Consider the following 19,844-nt stretch of genomic DNA (forward strand, 5'->3'; position numbering starts at 1 on the left):
TGTCATTCTCATTAAAATCCAGCAATTTAACTTGTGTGTCCGGCTTTCTAGTAGAGGTTCAGAATAGACGGAAGTCGATTCGGGACTGATTTTTCCGCCAATTTTGAAAACTCTGATTAAATTTCAAATCCGTTAAATTTAAAAGAGGTGATCTATTCACCCCCCCCTCTCGATCACTAGCCACACCGTCTAACAAGTGGTATCAGAGCGCCGGTTCGCTGGTGCTCTGTGGCTGCCTGTAACAGTATGGATTCTGAACCAAAGGGGGCGTATAATAGAGCGCCTATTTTCAACGGTGAAAATTATGGCTACTGGAAAGACTGCATGCGAGTTCATATAAATTCTGTGGATAGGTTGGTATGGGCTGCCATTGAAAACGGTCCGTTTCAAATCACTATGACAAATGCGGCTGGCGCCATAGTACCTAAACCAGAAGATGATTGGAATGAGAAAGATGAGAAAAAGTGGTCGTGTGATTGGAGAGCTCGAAACATGTTAATTTCAGCACTTGGTGTTGATGAGTATTATCGAGTATCCCATTGCACGACAGCTAAAGAAATGTGGGACGCTTTAGAAGTTGCCCATGAGGGTACTACTGAAGTAAAACAGTCCCGCATTAACACACTCAATCAAGAGTTTGAGCTCTTTCGCATGAAACAAGGAGAATCCATCTCCGACATGCAAAAGAGATTCACTCATCTAACTAACCGATTGAATGCTCTTGGAAAACCTATTTCCAATGAAATTGCTACTAATAAAATTCTCAGGTGTCTTAGCAGGGAGTGGCAACCTAAAGTTACAGCAATCAAGGAAGCCAACGATCTTACAAGACTTACGATTACAACTCTATTTGGAAAGCTGGAAGAACATCAGCAAGCTTTGGAAAGTCTTGAAAAATATGAGAATAAAAGTAAGAAGGAAAAGGAGAAGAAAAGAGACAAAGAGGGAGAGAAGAAGCCAATAGCTCTTGTGGCCTCTAGCTCTAAGTCCTCACGAAAAGAGCAAAGCGACAATGATTCAAGTAGTGACAAAGACTCGGATGATGAAGAAATGGGACTGTTTGTAAGAAGATACAATAGATTCATTCGAAAGAATGGAGTCAAGCATTCCGACAAAAATCTCATGAAGTTTCGAAAACAATCTACAAATTCGAAACAAGAAGAGAACAAGAAGAGTAGAGGAAGAGGATCCTGTTTTAATTGTGGTAAATCCGGACACTATAAAACGGACTGCCCTATGAAGTATAAGGATCAAAGAAAAGATTCGCCAAAAGGGTACAACAAACAAAGAAGAGCGTATATTGCATGGGAAAGTGATAGTGATTCATCAAGCACACAAAGCTCAAGTGATGATGATGAAGCTGCAAATCTGTGCCTTATGGCTCACACAAAAAATCTGTCCTACCACAAGAAGAAAAACAATGACAAAAAGGTAAAACAAGCCTATTACAACAATTTCTCCTCTATGTCTTTTTCGGAACTAAAAATAGCTTTTGAAAAACTGCATAACGAAGCTGTAGATGCTTTTAAAAGACTATCTTCCGACAAACATATCTTCTCATTTTTGGAAGGTAAAGTAAACAAAGCTGAAATTGATTTAGAAGCATTGAAAACTAGTATTGCAGAAAATTCAAAAACTATTGACATTGACGGATGTAGTAGAGTTAGGTATTGTGACGCTTGTTATATTTGGCAAAAAGAGGTAAACACTCTTAAGGTCAAATTAGAGAAAGCGCTACAACCTAAAGTTACTTATGCCGTTGACCCCAAGTTGTTTAAGAAGTCATTGAATCCTCCATATGCAAAATACTCTTTTATTCTAAAGGATTCAATGAACAAGAAACAACAAACACATCATCATGGTTTATGTCATTATTGTTGCCATGCTGGCCATATCATTGAGAAATGCAAATTTAGGAGATTTCTTGTCCCTAAAGGCATTTATCAATGGAAGCCAAAAGGCAACCATGTTAGCACTTACCCACTTGGACCCAATGAAAATTGGGTACCAACTTCTCTCTTTTGATGTTGTAGGATGAGTGCCTTACCTCCGCAGATAGAAGGTGGTTTCTTGACAGCGGCTGCTCGAGGCACATGACCGGTGACATATCGCTCTTTATAGACTTCAAGGCAAAGAAGAAAGGATATGTCACTTATGGAGACAACAACAAAGGAGCTATACTCGGCAAAGGTAGTGTAGGTAATCCCTCCACCACTACTATTTCAAATGTCCATTTAGTTGAGGGACTTAAACACAATTTGTTAAGCATAAGTCAACTATGCGACATGGGCTATAAAGTGTCGTTTACAAAAACTTGCTGCATAATTGAACATGTTGAACAAAACATTGTGTTTAAGGGTGTAAGAGTAAACAACATCTATATGCTTGACTTGTTTGATGTACCTTTAACAAATACTAAATGTCTAGTCACCTTGAATGATGACTCTTGGCTTTGGCATAGACGTTTAGCGCATGTTAACTTCGATTTGCTAAATAAGGTTGTATCTAAGGATCTAGTAGTCGGTCTACCAAAAATAAAATTTTCAAAAGACCACCTATGCGACGCGTGCCAAATGGGAAAGCAAACAAGGGTGTCCTTTAAATCTAAAAATGTAATTTCAACTTCACGACCTCTTGAGCTTCTCCATATGGACCTCTTTGGACCTTCTAGGACAAAGAGCCTAGGTGGAAATTACTATGGCTTTGTAATAGTTGATGACTACTCTAGATTCACTTGGACTATATTCCTTCATAGCAAAGATGAAACTTTTTCTGCTTTTAAAATTTTTGCAAATCTGTCCCAAAATAAGATGAATTCCAAAATAGTTACAATTCGTAGCGATCATGGTGGTGAGTTTCAAAATTACCACTTTGAGAAGTTTTGTGACAAGTATGATATTGAGCATAACTTTTCAGCCCCTCGCACTCCACAACAAAATGGCGTTGTGGAGCGTAAAAATCGTGTTTTAGAGGAGTTGGCAAGAACAATGCTCAATGAGGGTGGATTACCAAAATACTTTTGGGTTGATGCTGTCAGCACGGCCTGTTATGTTCTAAACAGAATCTCAATTCGCCCTATTTTAAACAAAACTCCTTATGAACTTTTGAAAGGAAGAAAACCAAACTTGTCACATCTTCACGTATTCGGTTGTAAATGTTTTGTTTTAAATAACGGTAAGGAAAACATTGGGAAGTTTGACGCAAAAGCGGATGAAGGTATCTTTATTGGTTACTCACTGTCAAGTAAAGCATGTAGAGTGTATAATAAGCGTTTACTTACTGTTGAAGAATCTGTTCATGTCTCCTTTGATGAGTCTTATCCGAAAAATGTCAGAAAAGGTATTTCTTTTGATGACGCAGGTGTATCTACAGAAGACATACTCAAGGAAGCTGTTGAGGAAACTGATCAAGCCAAAACAGCTGCCCATGAGAAGGAGGAAGATACTAGTCATGAAGAAATTGAGGAAGAAAAGACAGCTGAAGTGAATGATCTTCCAACAGCTTGGAGATCCTCAAAAGACCATCCCATTGACAACATCTTGGGAGACATTTCAAAGGGAGTATTGACTCGTTCTAAGATAAGTAATTTTTGTACTCACTTCGCGTTTGTTTCACAAGTAGAACCTAAGAATGCCAAAGAGGCCTTGATTGATGAATTTTGGCTAATGGCCATGCAAGAAGAGCTTAATCAATTTAAAAGAAATGACGTTTGGGAACTTGTCCCTCGTCCGCGAGATCATCATATCATAGGCACTAAGTGGGTTTTTAGGAACAAGCTTGATGAAAACGGAGTGATTACTAGGAACAAGGCACGTTTGGTAGCACAAGGGTATAACCAAGAGGAGGGCATAGACTATGAGGAAACTTATGCTCCAGTTGCTCGCCTTGAAGCTATACGTCTTTTGCTTGCCTATGCGTGTTCTAAGGATTTTAAGCTTTACCAAATGGACGTAAAGAGTGCCTTTCTTAATGGTGTTATAAATGAAGAAGTATATGTTTCACAACCTCCCGGTTTTGAAAATGCTGAAAATCCAGATCATGTTTACAAATTAAAACGAGCTTTGTATGGTCTTAAACAAGCCCCTCGGGTTTGGTATGAAAGGCTTAGCAAATTCCTAATTGATCATGGATATTCAAGAGGTAAAGTGGACAATACTCTCTTTATTAAACACAAAGGGAAGCACACTCTTTTAGTTCAAGTTTATGTCGACGATATCATATTTGGTTCAACTAACATTCACTTGGTCGAAGAATTTTCTAAGGTTATGCAGGGTGAATTTGAGATGAGTCTAATGGGGGAGCTGAACTACTTCCTAGGACTGCAAATAAAGCAACTTGATGAGGGTACAGCAGTATGTCAAACAAAATACTGCAGAGAACTACTCAAGCGCTTTGGAATGAATGATTCAAAATCAATCGACACCCCAATGCCTACCAACGGAAATCTAGATAAGGATGAGCACGGTAAGTGTGTAGATGTCAAAAGGTTCAGAGGTATGATTGGATCTCTCTTATATCTTTCTGCTTCTAGACCAGACATCATGTTTAGTGTTTGCATGTGTGCACGCTATCAATCAAATCCTAAGGAATCGCACCTAAAAGCGGTGAAGCGCATATTTAGATATCTTCACGGAACACCTAAATATGGGCTTTGGTACTCCAAAGGAAGTGATTGTAGCTTAGTAGGGTACTCCGATTCTGATTTTGCTGGCTGCAAATCAGATAGGAAAAGCACAAGTGGCACATGTCACCTGTTTTCAAACTCCTTGGTCAGTTGGCATAGCAAAAAGCAAGTTTCTGTGGCTTTGTCAACTGCAGAGGCAGAATACGTTGCAGCCGGTAGTTGTTGCGCTCAGATTTTATGGCTGAAACAGCAACTACAAGACTTCAACATTCAACTCAAACGTATTCCTATCAAATGTGACAACACTAGTGCCATAAACCTTACTAAAAACCCTGTTTTACACTCACGCACTAAACACATAGAGATAAGACATCATTTCCTTCGTGATCATGTTGAAAAAGAAGACGTTGTCTTTGAGCACGTTGATTCCAAAAATCAGCTTGCTGATATTTTCACTAAACCATTGGCAACGGAGCCTTTCTTCAACATTCGTCGCGAATTGGGAATCCTAGATCTTTCTCAATTGATGTCATAAGCATGTTACCTCTTAATTATATTATGCCTCACCATGGTTGATAAGAGCTGTGTTAGATGTCAATTATCCATCACAAGAGTTCTCCAACAGAGGTAATATCAATCCTTTCTACAATTTTCTTATTGCTAAGTGATTGTGTATGCTAGAACAAATGTTGTTACTCTAGTTGATATAAAATTTGTTTGCATATACTCCTTGTCCATATTGTGTGCACATTAACAATTTGACTTCTGAATCTCTGTTGAGCATAATCATCATGACATAGTGCATAATGCATATTCATACTGCATTAAAACTCATTAAAAGCTAGTTCAACATCAGTATGCATCGATACAAACGAAGCATGCATCGACCCATACATTCTGAAATTCAAATTTTTAAAAACTGCTTCAGGATGCATCGATGCATCCATCGCATGTATCGATACACATGCCAATTGTGAATATTCGGCATCGACGCATGACCCTCTGCATCGATACATACTGATGCTATCTGAATTAAATGCATTTCTTTCTCTCTCATGCATCGACACATCAGCCAATCATATCACTTCCTATCTCATTACTTCATATCATCTGCCCTCAAAAACCCCAAAACCAGTGGCTAACCCTAATCCTCCTCTTCTTCACTCTCTCTCTAAAACCCTAAATCTCACATCACCATGCCTCCACGCACTATTCCAGCCAGAGCCAAAGGAAAAGGAAAGGGAAAGGAAACAGCCGGTACATCTCACCAACCACCTGAAGTTCCTTCAAATGCCTTAGAGCTACTTCATCCTGCTGTTGCTGCTGAATTTGAAGAGTCCTTCAAGACAAGGTTAGTCATGAAACCTCACGTCTTTGATAAAACAGATGCTATTCACCTACACCTAAATGAAGTAGTTGAACTCTTACAAGCACAAAGACTTGGGTCGTTTCTGTCCACAAAGGATGATTATCATGAGGATTTCATTCGGATCTTTTATGCTGGGTTACAAACTGGTAGAGGCTATATGTTCCGGTGTTCTATCGGAGTCAGAACATATACCTTTGAAGCCTCTGATTGGGAAACGGTATTTCAAATGCCGTCTCCGTCGATGGTTTTCAAGTGCTGGCATGACCTGCATTTTGATCCTGAATTTGACATGAAGGACTTTACAACTTCTATCCTAAAGATTGATAGACCGTTGAGTGAGGATGAACACGTCACGTCAGGTATGATCAAGCAAACTCCGCGTATTCTTCACTGGATTATCACACATATTCTGCGTCCAACAAACAGCGGACACTCTCGGTTGGATAGGCCTAGCATACATCTTCTCTACATCCTGCAAAATAAGGTTCTCCTAAATTGGGCGAACTACTTTGTAAAACGTCTATTCTTTGTGCGAGACAGCTCCAAGAATGTGGCTCTAGGTTATGCCTCTCAGATAATGAAAATTCTTAAGTTTTGGAAAGTTGCAATACCTATTGTGCCTCTCCTATCTCCATCTGCAGCTCAAGAGTTTGACTCTGCCACTCTATCGCATATGGGATATCGGTGGGACAAGGACCGCAAATGCTTCTATTTCTTCGAAAGAAAATCCAAAACCAGAATTTACAATTTTGACGTGCCTTCGGAACGCATCCATGTTGCTGAAGATCAGCCTGATGAAGAGATGCAGGATGCGGCTGAAACAAATACACCACAAGCTGAAGCCAATACTGGTTGGGGTGATTGGGTGCCACGAAGGTGGTCTCCTACCAACTACGTACCTGAACCTACAGCCCCTCCATTCTCCGGTGGTACTTCAGCCCCAACACCAAATGCGGACATCACTCATATGCTTCAACAGATGGAAATTGTCAACAAAGAACACCATGAAGAAGCACGGTACTGGCATGTTCAACAATCTGAATGGCACAACGAGCATCGGGACTGGCATGATGAGCATACACGGATGTATCACAATCAACACGCTTGGCACCAAGACTTAGTTAAATGGCATCAAGTTTTCTACAACGAAATGTCCGGCTTTATGGATGACTCCCGTGAAAATCCTGGGATTATGGACAGTTTTAGAAGCATTGAAGTTCAGAACCGATTTAGGCAATACTCCTTCATGGGCCAAAATCCAGACACAATGCCTCCTCCTCCGCCTCCGCCAAGCTACCGAGATCCTGACAGACATGATGAGGAGTCCTGTGGTGGCAACAATCCAAATTAACCCACCTGCATTTCATCTCATATTGCTCTAGTTTTTCTTTTGTTGAACACTATGGTTTAGCTTATGTAACTCTTAAACTCGTTCGTATCTTTAAAACGCTTTTCCAATTCTGTTTATCTCTATTGTTATTGCCCTTATTCTTCATTCTTTGTGAATGATTCTTTACCTTGATGCTTCATTCTTTGTGATTGATAGTCCGTTATCCATTGTTTGCCATGTCCTGCTACACTATGCTACCTTGATAAATTTGTTTCTTCCTCTTTTTGATGTTGACAAAGGGGGAGAAAATGCAGATATGCACAAACTCAGGGGGAGTATCACACATCTTGACAAGAATTTGCCATCATCAAAAAGGGGGAGTTTGTGAGAGAATTCTTTACCTTGAATTAATTTTTAATGATAGCAAAATGTGTGATCATCATCCAAATGTTGGTTGTGCATTGCATTACATGATACATGTGTGTTTTATTATAATTTTCATCCCACTCTATTGTTGCATAACTGTACATATAGACCTACACTGATACTTCCCTCTAAATAACAATTAAAATGCATTTGGTGTCAGTATGCATCAATACATAAACCTCTGCATCGATACACACAGCATGTGATAAATCACAAAACATTTCTGTTCAGTATGCATCGATGCATACGAGTCATGCATCAATACATGAAAGGCAAAAGACTCTATGCATCGATCCACACGATCCCTGCATCGATACATGACTAATTGAAACAGTCTGTGTATCAACACATACGCATCAGGCATCGATACATACTAGTGTAATAATCACATGCATCGATACACACGACTTTTGCATCGATACATGAATAATCAATTTCACCAAAAATTCACATATCCTACAGTATGCATCGATGCACACTATTATGTATCAATACATAAAGCTGTTTTGTGGTATAACAGCAACTGTTTTTGCAGCATATAAAAGACAGGTTACAACAGCAGTGCAAAAATACGAATTCATTGAGGGAAAACAATTGAACACAGATCAAAAGCAGTGTTGGAGCAATTGTTTGAGAGCAATTAGAAACCTGAAAGAGACTTCATCTTCTTCATCTTCTCAATCACTTTTCTTCAAGAACATTTACACATAACCATTCTTGTTCTTTGGATTAAAGAAGCATCGAGATAACGTTCAGTGGTACGATCAAGGATCTAGTTGTGGTTTGCAGTGGAACGATCGAGGATCTAGCTGAGTCGAAGATTGAAGGGGGTTTCTAGGAAAAACCTACTGGTTTGTCCTTCAAGAACTGGAGTGTTCTTGAGGGTTTGGGAGTCACATTTGCAGAACATATTCAGCCGCAGCGTTGCGTTTGGAGATCGGGGGATTTCGCAAGCAGGTCGTGGAACCGGTGAATTGTTTGCAATTTTGTGCAGGAAAATCTTGATCGTGCTCAGATCAAGTGAAGGTTCATACAAGAAGAGGTTCTTAGAGTTTAGAATTCTGTCTTTGTATCATAACCTTGTATCAACGGATTCGGCAATAATTGATAATCAAAGTTCTCAATTTCATTTGAAATTGAGAGGGAGACGTACCCACACGCGAGGACGACGTGGGGAACTTCCTTACCAAATCTCTGCGTATCGTACTCTTACCTTACTCCTCTTTACGTTTTTCAAACTGTTTTCGCAATTTCAGTTAGTGTGTGGTGATTGCTTCTTTTTCAAGACAGCAGTGGCAAGAAAACTTTAATCAAACTCTATTGCTGTTTATCATCGATCACATACACACCAACTGTTTGATAAAACGGTTAGCTAGATTTTATTCATTGGAAATAGACTTTAATGATAAGTGCATTCAATTAGTTAAAATTCTGGTGTGAACTGTTTCTGTCATTCTCATTAAAATCCAGCAATTTAACTTGTGTGTCCGGCTTTCTAGTAGAGGTTCAGAATAGACGGAAGTTGATTCGGGACTGATTTTTCCGCCAATTTTGAAAACTCTGATTAAATTTCAAATCCGTTAAATTTAAAAGAGGTGATCTATTCACCCCCCCTCTCGATCACTAGCCACACCGTCTAACAAAATTGATACTCCATGTTGAACGACCTGAACTGAATGAAACCTCTGCTTATTCCTTTTCCATGGCTGGGTAGGTAGATCAGGGAGCTAAGGAATTCTAGAGTTAGCCTCCGGTAAGTGACAAATTGTCTTCGAATATGTGTGGTTTCCCACTCTATTTGACTCAGCAGATAAAGGACACTCTCTCTCAGTCCAAGGGCAGTCATTCCCCAATCATCAACATAGAGATTAGGTAGCATCTCTCTCTCTGCTAGTTCTTCAAACTTTTGTTTCTGAGCTTTCCCTCTGAATTTGATACCCATACGATCAATTTGTCCCATCAGGTTAGTGTTAGCTAGAGAGAAGAAAAACAAACAAGAGTTTTAGTCAGGATTTGGCCAAATGTCGAAAGAAGAAAAGAAGAAATATTTAATTAAAGTAAAGAATACGAAGAATGAAAACTAAATAAAATTTTAAAAGAATAATCAAAGAAGAAATAAAAATTAAAATTTGTGGGTTGTCTCCCACGAAGCGCTTTGTTTAATGTCGCAAGCTCGACAAAAAAAACTATTAAATATAATCTATAAATTCTGGAGGCATTACGTCTAAGTGCAGGACTTGCGGATCTTCATTGTTCTCAGCATAATGATAATGTTTTAGACGCTTCCCGTTTACGATAAATGGTTCAATAGATTTTCCTTTAATTTCCACAGCTCCACTGGGAAAGACATTGGTGATTTGGAAAGGGCCTGACCATCTAGAACGTAGTTTTCCTGGGAATAACTTAAGTCTAGAGTTGAACAGAAGGACTACATCGCCTTGTTTGAAGGTTTTTCTTGATATACGTTTATCATGCCATTTTTTCGTTCTTTCTTTGTAGATTCTGGCATTTTCGTAGGCGTCTTGTCGAAGTTCCTCTAATTCGTTTATGTCAAGGATTCACTTTTCACCAGCGGCCTTATAGTTTAAATTTAGATTTTTAATAGCCCAATAGGCCTTATGTTCTAATTCTACCGGGAGGTGGCAAGATGTTCCATAAATAAGCTTAAATGGGGTTGTTCCTATGGGAGTTTTGTAAGCGGTTCGATATGCCCATAAAGCTTCAGGTAATTTAGATGACCAGTCTTTCCTTGAGGTGGCGACTGTTTTTTCTAATATCTGTTTGATTTCTCTGTTAGACACTTCCACTTGTCCACTGGTTTGAGGATGGTAAGGTGTCGCTACTCCATGTCTTACACCATACTTAAATAGTAGTTTTTCGAGTATCTTAGATATGAAATGTGATCCACCATCACTGACGACTATTCTTGGGACACCAAATCTTGGGAAAATTATATTCTTAAAGAGTTTAGTTACCACTCGTGTATCGTTTGTTGGAGAAGCTATAGCTTCAATCCATTTTGATACGTAGTCAACCGCCACGAGTATGTACTTGTTACCAAAAGAAGGTGGAAAAGGTCCCATGAAATCTATTCCCCACACGTCGAAAATCTCTACTTCCAAAATGCCTTTTTGTGGCATTTCGTCACGTCTAGATATGTTTCCTGTGCGTTGACACCTATCGCATTTCTTGACAGCATTATGTACATCTTTCCATATGTTTGGCCAATAAAGGCCGGCTTGTAGGATCTTAGAGCAGGTCTTGAATGTACTTGCATGTCCACCATAAGGAGCGGAATGACAATGTTGGATTATACTTTCTACTTCTTCTTCAGGTATACAGCGACGGAAAATACCATCGGGGCCTCTTTTGAAAAGTAAAGGGTCGTCCCAATAATAATGTTTTATGTCATGGAAGAATCGTTTCTTTCGTTGGTAAGATAAATTAGGTGGAACTATTCTGGCAGCTAAATAATTGACGAAATCAGCGTACTATGGTGTAACACATATAGCTAAGGTGGTCTCTACCTGTTTATCACGTCTATTTTCTTCCAAAGTAGCTATAAGTTTATCGTACGAGAAATCATCGTTGATCGATGTTCTTTTCGGTTCCAGGTTTTCAAGTCTGGAGAGGTGATCTGCTACTACGTTTTCAGTTCCTTTCTTATCTTTGATTTCCAAATCGAATTCTTGTAGCAACAAAATCCACCTTAGGAGTCTAGGTTTAGCGTCCTTTTTTGTTAAGAGGTACTTAATGGCGCGTGATCAGTGTAAACGATTATTTTGGCTCCGACCAAGTAAGAACGAAATATATCTAGTGCAAACACTATTGCTAAAAGTTCTTTCTCGGTCGTGGCGTAATTCATCTGCGCTTCATCTAGAGTTCTACTCGCATAATATATGACGTGAAGTTTTTTATCCTTTCGTTGTCCTAAAACAGCGCCTACGGCGTAGTCACTTGCGTCACACATTATTTCGAATGGTTCATTCCAATCTGGAGTCTGCATTATGGGCGCGGAGATCAATGCATGTTTAAGTGTTTGGAACGCTTCTAAGCATTTACCGTCGAATACGAATTCAGCATCTTTCATTAATAGTCCGGTTAAAGGTTTAGTTATTTTAGAGAAATCTTTAATAAATCGTCGGTAAAAACCGGCATGTCCTAGGAAGCTTCGTACTTCTCTCACAGTTTTCGGAGGTTGAAGGTTTTCGATTACTTCTATTTTGGCTTTGTCTACTTCAATTCCTCTATTTGATATGATGTGTCCTAAAACAATTCCTTCTTGTACCATAAAGTGACATTTTTCCCAATTAAGTACTAGGTTTACTTTTACACACCGTTCTAGAACTCTTTCTAGGTTTTCAAGACATTCTTCGAAGCTTTGTCCGCATACGGAAAAATCATCCATAAAGACTTCCATGATGTTTTCGAGAAAATCGGTGAATATTGCCATCATGCACCTTTGGAAGGTTGCAGAAGCATTGCACAAGCCAAACGGCATCCGTCGATAAGCGAAGGTACCAAAAGGACATGTGAACGTTGTTTTTTCTTGGTCATCAGGATGAATTGGTATTTGAAAGAATCCTGAGTAACCGTCTAGATAGCAGAAATGAGAATGCTTGGCTAATCGTTCTAACATCTGGTCTATGAATGGTAAAGGAAAATGATCTTTTCGGGTTGCTTTGTTTAGCTTTCTATAATCAATACACATTCTCCATCCCGATTCAATTCGTTTGGTTATAGTTTCTCCTTTTTCATTTTCGATCACTATTATACCTCCTTTCTTTGGTACTACGTGTACAGGACTAACCCATTTGCTATCGGATATAGGATATATAATACGTGCCTCTAATAACTTCGTTACTTCCTTCTTCACTACCTCACTCAGGATCGGGTTTAGTCTCCTCTGATGTTCCCTAGAAGTTTTATAGTCTTCTTCTAGCATGATGCGGTGCATACAAATAGAAGGACGTATCCCTTTGAGATCGGCGATGTTGTATCCTAGTGCGGTTGGATACTTTCTTAAGATATGTAAGAGTTTTTCGGTTTCAAGTCTTCCTAGGTCTGCATTTACTATTACGGGTCGTTCAAGTTCTAAGTCTAGGAATTCATATCTCAGATTTTTGGGAAGTGTTTTCAGGTCGAGGTTTGGTTTCTTAAGGCATTGCGTAGGATCTAATGTCATTGCTAAACATTGACTCGGTCTGTCTTCTATACGATAGTCGGGTAAATCGTCATTTTCTAATTCTGTTTCTTTTATGCATTCATCGATGATATCCATGAAGTAGCATGTGTCTTCTATTGCAGGTGCTTTCAAAAATTTGGAAAGAATAAACTCAATTTTCTCTTCTCCTACTTCGAAAGTGAGTCGTCCTCATTTTACGTCTATGATAGCATCGGCGGTTGCTAAGAATGGTCTTCCCAGTATAATTGGTGTGACTTCATCTTCTCTTATGTCCATAATTATAAAATCGGTGGGAATGTAGAATTGACCTATGCGCACGGAAATGTTTTCGAGAATTCCTACGGGATATCTAACGGAACGATCTGCTAATTGCACAGACATTTTAGTTGGTCTTAATTCTCCCATTTCAAGTCTTTTGCATATGGACAAGGGCATAACACTGATACCGGCTCCTAAATCGCATAGAGCTTTGTCTATGACGAATTTTCCTATGTGACAGGGTATAGAGAAACTACCAGGATCTTTAAGTTTAAGAGGCATATTCTGGATTATAGCGCTGCACTCAGCAATGAGTGTAACGGTTTCGCTATCTTCAAGTTTCCTTTTATTAGAAAGAATTTCTTTTAAGAACTTAGCATATGAGGGCATCTGTGTAATAGCTTCTGTAAACGGAATGGTGACGTTTAATTGTTTCAGTAGGTCAACAAATTTTTTAAATTGGCCCGCGTCTTTGGTTTTAATAAGCCTTTGAGGATAAGGGATAGGTGGTTTATAAGGCGGTGGAGGTATATAAGGATCTTTCTTTTCTACGGTTTCCTTATTACTCTCATCCTTTTCCTTAGGTTTATTTTCTTCCTTAGTTGACTTTTTAGAGTTTTGGTTTTCAATCCTTGGATCAGGTGGTCCTTCTACCTCTGTTCCACTTCTTAATATAATTGCATGAGCGTGGCTTTTCGGGTTAGGTTGGGGCTGTCCAGGAAATGTACCAGTAGGGGCAGCAGTAGGCACTTGTTGTTGAGCTACCTGTGATATTTGTGTTTCCAGCATTTTGTTATGGGTAGCCAGGGCATCTACTTTACTTGCTAGATGTTTAATTTGTTTGCTAGTGTGTACATTCTGGTTTAAGAAATCTTTATTGGTTTGCTGTTGAGAAGCTATGAAGTTCTCCATCATGATTTCCAAGTTGGATTTCCTAGGAACGTTATTGTTAGGTGTAGATGGGGTCGGTTTTTGATATCCAGGAGGTATAGCTGGGGCTTGACTGGGAGCTTGTCCTGGTGCGTATAAAGCATTATTACTCTTATATGAGAAATTATGATGGTTCTTCCAGTTTGAGTTATAGGTATGCGAGTAGGGATTTCCTTGAGCATAGTTCACTTGCTCTGCTTGGATTCCTATTAGGAGTTGACAATCTGTAGGGGTGTGGCCTTGGATTCCACAGACTTCGCAATTTTGAGTTACGGCAACCACGGTGGCTGGAGGTGATACGTTTAGATTTTCAATTTTCTGGGCAAGAGCATCCACTTTTGCATTAACATGATCAAGGCTACTTATCTCGTACATGCCACTTTTCATTTGAGGTTTTTCTACCATTGTTCTGTCGCTTCCCCACTAATAGTGGTTTTGGGTCATGCTCTCAATAAGTTGATAAGCATCAGCGTAAGGTTTATTCATAAGCGCACCACCTGCGGCGGCGTCTATGGTTAGTCTTGTGTTGTACAAGAGACCATTATAGAAGGTATGAATTACTAACCAGTCTTCTAAACCATGGTGTGGGCAAAGTCTCATCATGTCTTTGTATCTTTCCCACGCTTCGAAAAGAGACTCGTTATCTTTCTGTTTAAATCCATTTATTTGGGCTCTCAACATAGCTGTTTTGCTTGGAGGAAAATGTCGGGCAAGAAAAACTTTCTTCAATTCATTCCATGTGGTGACTGAATTGGAAGGAAGAGACTGAAGCCATCTTCTCGCGCTCTCTCTTAACGAGAAAGGAAAAAGACGAAGTCGAATTGCCTCTAAAGTGACACCATTAGCTTTAACAGTATCAGCGTATTGGACAAATACGGATAAATGAAGGTTTGAATCCTCGGTAGGATTTCCAGAAAATTGGTTCTGTTGTACTGCCTGCAACAGTGAAGGTTTAAGTTCGAAGTTGTTTGCTTCGATTGCGGGTGGAGCAATACTCGAATGCGGCTCATCTTGCGATGGAGCGGCGTAATCTCGAAGAGCACGAGCTGGTTCTGCCATCTCGGGTATCGGCGAAGGAAGAAGATTTTTGAGATCAGGAATTTCGATTGGAGGGAGATTGTTTGCAGCACGATACTCTCGAATTCGCCGTAAGACTCAGAGATATAGTTCAACGTCGTTGATTCGTAAGTAGTACGGTTCGCCTTGTGACCGAGTGTGTGGCATACAAATCAACGAAAGACAAGGGAAAATAAAGAAAATGCCTTAGTCTCTACAGCGTAACAGAAGAGTTACGATATCGACTAAATAAAAGTCCCCGGCAACGGCACCAAAAACTTGATCGCGACTTTATGAGTCTATTGGGGTATTAACTGCAAGTGCACAGTTCTATCGCATAGTTTTAAAAGATATCGATCCCACAGGGACTTATGAATCGATATACCGTTTTTCTAAGGTTACTTCGTAAAGATAAGACGGATGATACTTTGATGATTAGGGGGAAAAGTAAAACTAAAATAAGATCTAGATTAAATATCAAATATAGCGGATATCGGTATGTAGTTCGTCGTAATTAGGGAATCAAATCTTCGTTGGTTTCGTAGTTTTAAAATAAATCTTTTTAGTAGACACTATTAATTTAAAAGCCTTTTCTCAAACTCTCGCTCTGTTGAATAGACTATGACTTTATATTAACGTGCGCTGTCACTAATTAGTTAAGTCCAAAATCACTTTTTGAAAACAATAGAATCTATAGAAACTCTTTTTAAGAAAACACTAACCATTTAAACACCCTTGTCTCAAACTCTCGCTCTGTTGACTTAGATTATATAATTAAACTTAAATGCTTAACTCTCGTCCTCACATTTAACCTTTAAAAATACTTTTTGAAAATGATTAGAATTTAATTAACTCTAAAAATTGCTTTCGCCCTGATTTAAAATTAATGTCCAATTTACACTGTCCAGTTAAAAGCTCAAACTTTCGTTCTATTGGTTTTAACTTCTTTATGTCTTTTACTCTCGTACAAAAACTTTGGTGTTAATTCTGTAAATTGAGACCATAAAAAGAGTGATTGTATTTTTAAATAGATTTAAACCAACTTAGTTTTGATTCCTTCATTCCGCTTACTTTACATACCGATATCTAAGTTATTTAGCCAGACATGCTAAACAAGCCTAAACAATAATTATGCTTACATACAGCCATATCAGACAGACAGTATAAATAAATAACAGTGCAGAGCATATATAAATTAAAACAATAAATTAAAGAACCTGTAAAATTAATAGAAATCTTGATTGTTCTCTAACTTTGATGTTTGAACACTCCACCACAAGCCAGTTGGATTTGTTCTTCACAATCTTCGATCAGACAGTAAAATAAAGGCGAAGGAATAAAATACTATGATCTAACGTAAGGTTAGACCCAGTAAAAATTACACAATAGTTTCCGGTGTAGAAACTATTGTGAGAAAATTAATTGAATGCTTGAAAGATTGACTGGAAAAGAAAAGAAATAAAAATTGCTAGGAAAGTAAAGTGCTGAAAGAATTAAAAAGGCAGTAAAATAAATGCAGTGCCGAAAACTGGAAAATTGAGAGAGACCGAGAGAGCTGCAGGGTTGGATCCTTGGCTCTATTTATATTACTCCAATTTGTAACCGTTTCCCACAAATTCCTTCAGTAAGTAACCTTCACGCTTCAACGAGTCAAACGGAAGAATAGGCTCAACGTGCCTCTGTTGCGCGTCAAAAGCCAAAAATATAGGAGTGGAGTGTGACGTTCGTCACACCATGTGTTACGCTCGTAACACAAGGTAGCAGGGCGTGACGCTCGTCACACCATGCGTGGCGCTCGTCACAGCTTCAGCGCTTAGGCAATTTTGGGCTGGGCTTTAGTGGAATTGTTTCTCATACTTTTTGCACCTCCTTTTCTTTGTTTTTCACGTATGCTTCAAATAATGTTGCCTGAAATAAATAGAAGGAAAATACCAAGTAATATCGAATAAAATGAAATAAATCGAATCAAATAATAATATAATTTAATTAAATCGAGTCCAAAAATGTGATATTATTTCATGTTATCATGGTTGCAGAAACCAAATGAGATACAAAGGGAATTGAATTTCTGGAGTTTGAACTTCCTAACAGAAAATGAAGTTCAAGCTCGATTTCAAGAGAAATCTCAGGAAATTCTATGGCAGTGAGGGTTTGAGTTGGTCTAGCAAAGCTTAGGCGAGGTGTTGATGATGAATCTGAAGCCTTAAGCTTGTTTAAATATGTAATGCACTTGATATTTGCACCACTTGAAAATTGGACAAATTTGGAAACCTTCTCGCATGGGTGCATGGGCAATGGTTTGGGGATTGAGAATGATGTAATCCACTTCCCATTCGTGTGTAAAGAGTACTGAATGCATCATGTGTAAGCATGTAAAAGAATTTGATCATTTGAAATCCAATCTTGCCAAAACACTTTCCATAATGAAGCCATGTTCAAGTCCCTCAATTTTAATCCAAATGAGATGATCTTGGATATTTTGGTAAGGAGAGATAAAGGGGAACAACTTTCATGTTTAACACTTTTTAATTTGAAGTTTGTATCATGATGAATTTTGAGGTGGAAGTTTGGGAAATCAAACATATTTGAAAATTTTCTAAGTCTCAAGTCAAATGTTCACTTCTTCCTCCTTGAGTAACTTTTTCTATGGACTTCAAATGAGAAATGTTCCTTCATAAAATTTGTAGCTATGTCTAACCTATTCAATTTGGTCATAAATATGATCTCATTTGGATTTGGCATGAAGGAGTTATGCATTTTAGAAGTTGAGGACAATCACTTGTTCAATGGTATTGGCCTAAAATGACCTATAATGTTTTCACTTGGCACATGCATTTTCAAGTTGAATTTGCACTTCATCCAAACATAAAAGTTGAATTAGACATCTTGAATTTGATCATTAAATTCGAATGGCTTTCATCTCATAAAAAATGAGCAAGTTATGGTCTTGGGAAGTTGACCTCCAAACTAGGGTTTAGACAAAATGACCTATAATCCTTTATCATAGAAAGTGACTTTTCAAGCAAAATTAGCTCTAGAACTCAACAAGAAAGTTATTTGGAATGTAACTTAGAGTAAATTTTTTCTAGGAATAATTTTCATATGACAAAAATTGTAGGAGATAGGGTCTAGGGAACCCCATTTTTGACCAGTTGACTTCCTCTGGTCAACCACGATGAACCAACTTGCTAGCTTGACATTCTCTTGACTTTTGGGACTCATGAGGATCATATATGCATGAGATGATTTAATGTGAAGTATACCTTGAAATATTTGATCAATTGTTGAAGAAACTTGTTGAAGAAGTCACATAAGATACCTAGATGAATTAAGGTTTCCATGGCAAACAAACTCCAAACTCTTGATGATTTCTTAATCAAAATAACATATGAAGATCATGGGGATTCATATATGAAGTATAGAGCCAATGTGAACTATTTCTTGATTGAGATCCTTGTGTTGAGGGTCTTAAACCTAGATATGATCTTGATAGAGCATATGTGAGCATACACACTACCTACAAAAGAGTTAAACTATACAATAACATATTTTGGTTAGTAAATAAAGAAAAAAAGTATGATACAATCTAAAGTGCTTGGTGATTGATAACATGAAATTATATCATATTTTAGGACTTAATTCAATTAAATTATATTATTATTTATTTCAATTTACTTCATTTTATTAGATATTACGCGGTATTTCCTTTCTATTTGTCTCAGGTGTCTTATTTGAAGCACAAGTAAAAAAGGAAGAAAAGGAGGTGCAAAAAAGGAATGAAAAGAAACAAATAGCAAAAGCCAAGCCCAACCCAAAGAAGACACAGGCGCCGTGCCTGTGACGACCGCCACAGATGCTGTAACGAGCGTCACGCATGGCATACACTTATGTGACGAGCGTCACACATGGTGTGACGGACGTCACACCATCTCCCTACATTTCTGCCTTCAGAAACGTTGCGTCCTATATACACGCTGAATCCTATTTCCACGCCTATGCCTCCGTTACGTGAAGACCCCTCGACGCGGACTGCTTTGAAAACCGTTACGGAAAGCATCAATATAAATAGCAACTTTGCAAACCCTACAGAGGTTCCACGCTTTTTCCAGATTTCGGCAGTTTCCAATTTTCTTTTCTTCAGCAGTTTAAGCATACCTTTTACATACTACTTTTGCAATTTTTATTGTTTTCTCTTGCAACTCCGTTTTCCTCTCTAGCACTTAATTAATTTTCACATAATAGTTTCTACACCGGAAACTATTGTGTACCTTTTCACCGGATCTAACCTTACGTTAGAATCTAGTTTTTTTATTCCTTCGTTTTAATTTGTTGTTTAATTGAAGAACTCAAGAACAAATCCTACCGGCTTGTGGTGGAGTGTTCAAGACTACTGTTTAAATTATTCAGGTTCTTTAATTATTGTTTAATGTTTTGTTTTATTATTTATTTATATTATTTGCTTGAGATGAGTCTGTTTATGCATGATAATTATTTAAGTTCGTTTAGCATGTCTGGCTAATTCGCTTAGATATCGGTATGTAAAGTAAGCGGAATAAGGAATCAAAACTAAGTCGGTTTAATTAAATTTAAAATTAAAATCACTCTTTTTACGGTCTCAGTTTACAGGTTTAATAACAAAGTTTTTATACGAGAGTAAAGGACATAA

General features: G+C 38.3%; 1 non-coding gene across 1 annotated transcript; it reads left to right on the forward strand.

Moving 5' to 3' along the window:
• The first annotated feature begins 14,696 nt into the window (after window positions 1-14,696).
• Window positions 14,697-14,803, forward strand: LOC127076917 (small nucleolar RNA R71). Its single transcript, XR_007786931.1, has one exon. It is a non-coding gene; the product is annotated as a small nucleolar RNA R71 (small nucleolar RNA).
• Window positions 14,804-19,844: the final 5,041 nt, after the last annotated feature.

The sequence above is a fragment of the Lathyrus oleraceus genome, chromosome 4 (genome assembly GCF_024323335.1).
Source record: "Lathyrus oleraceus cultivar Zhongwan6 chromosome 4, CAAS_Psat_ZW6_1.0, whole genome shotgun sequence".
NCBI lineage: Eukaryota > Viridiplantae > Streptophyta > Magnoliopsida > Fabales > Fabaceae > Lathyrus > Lathyrus oleraceus.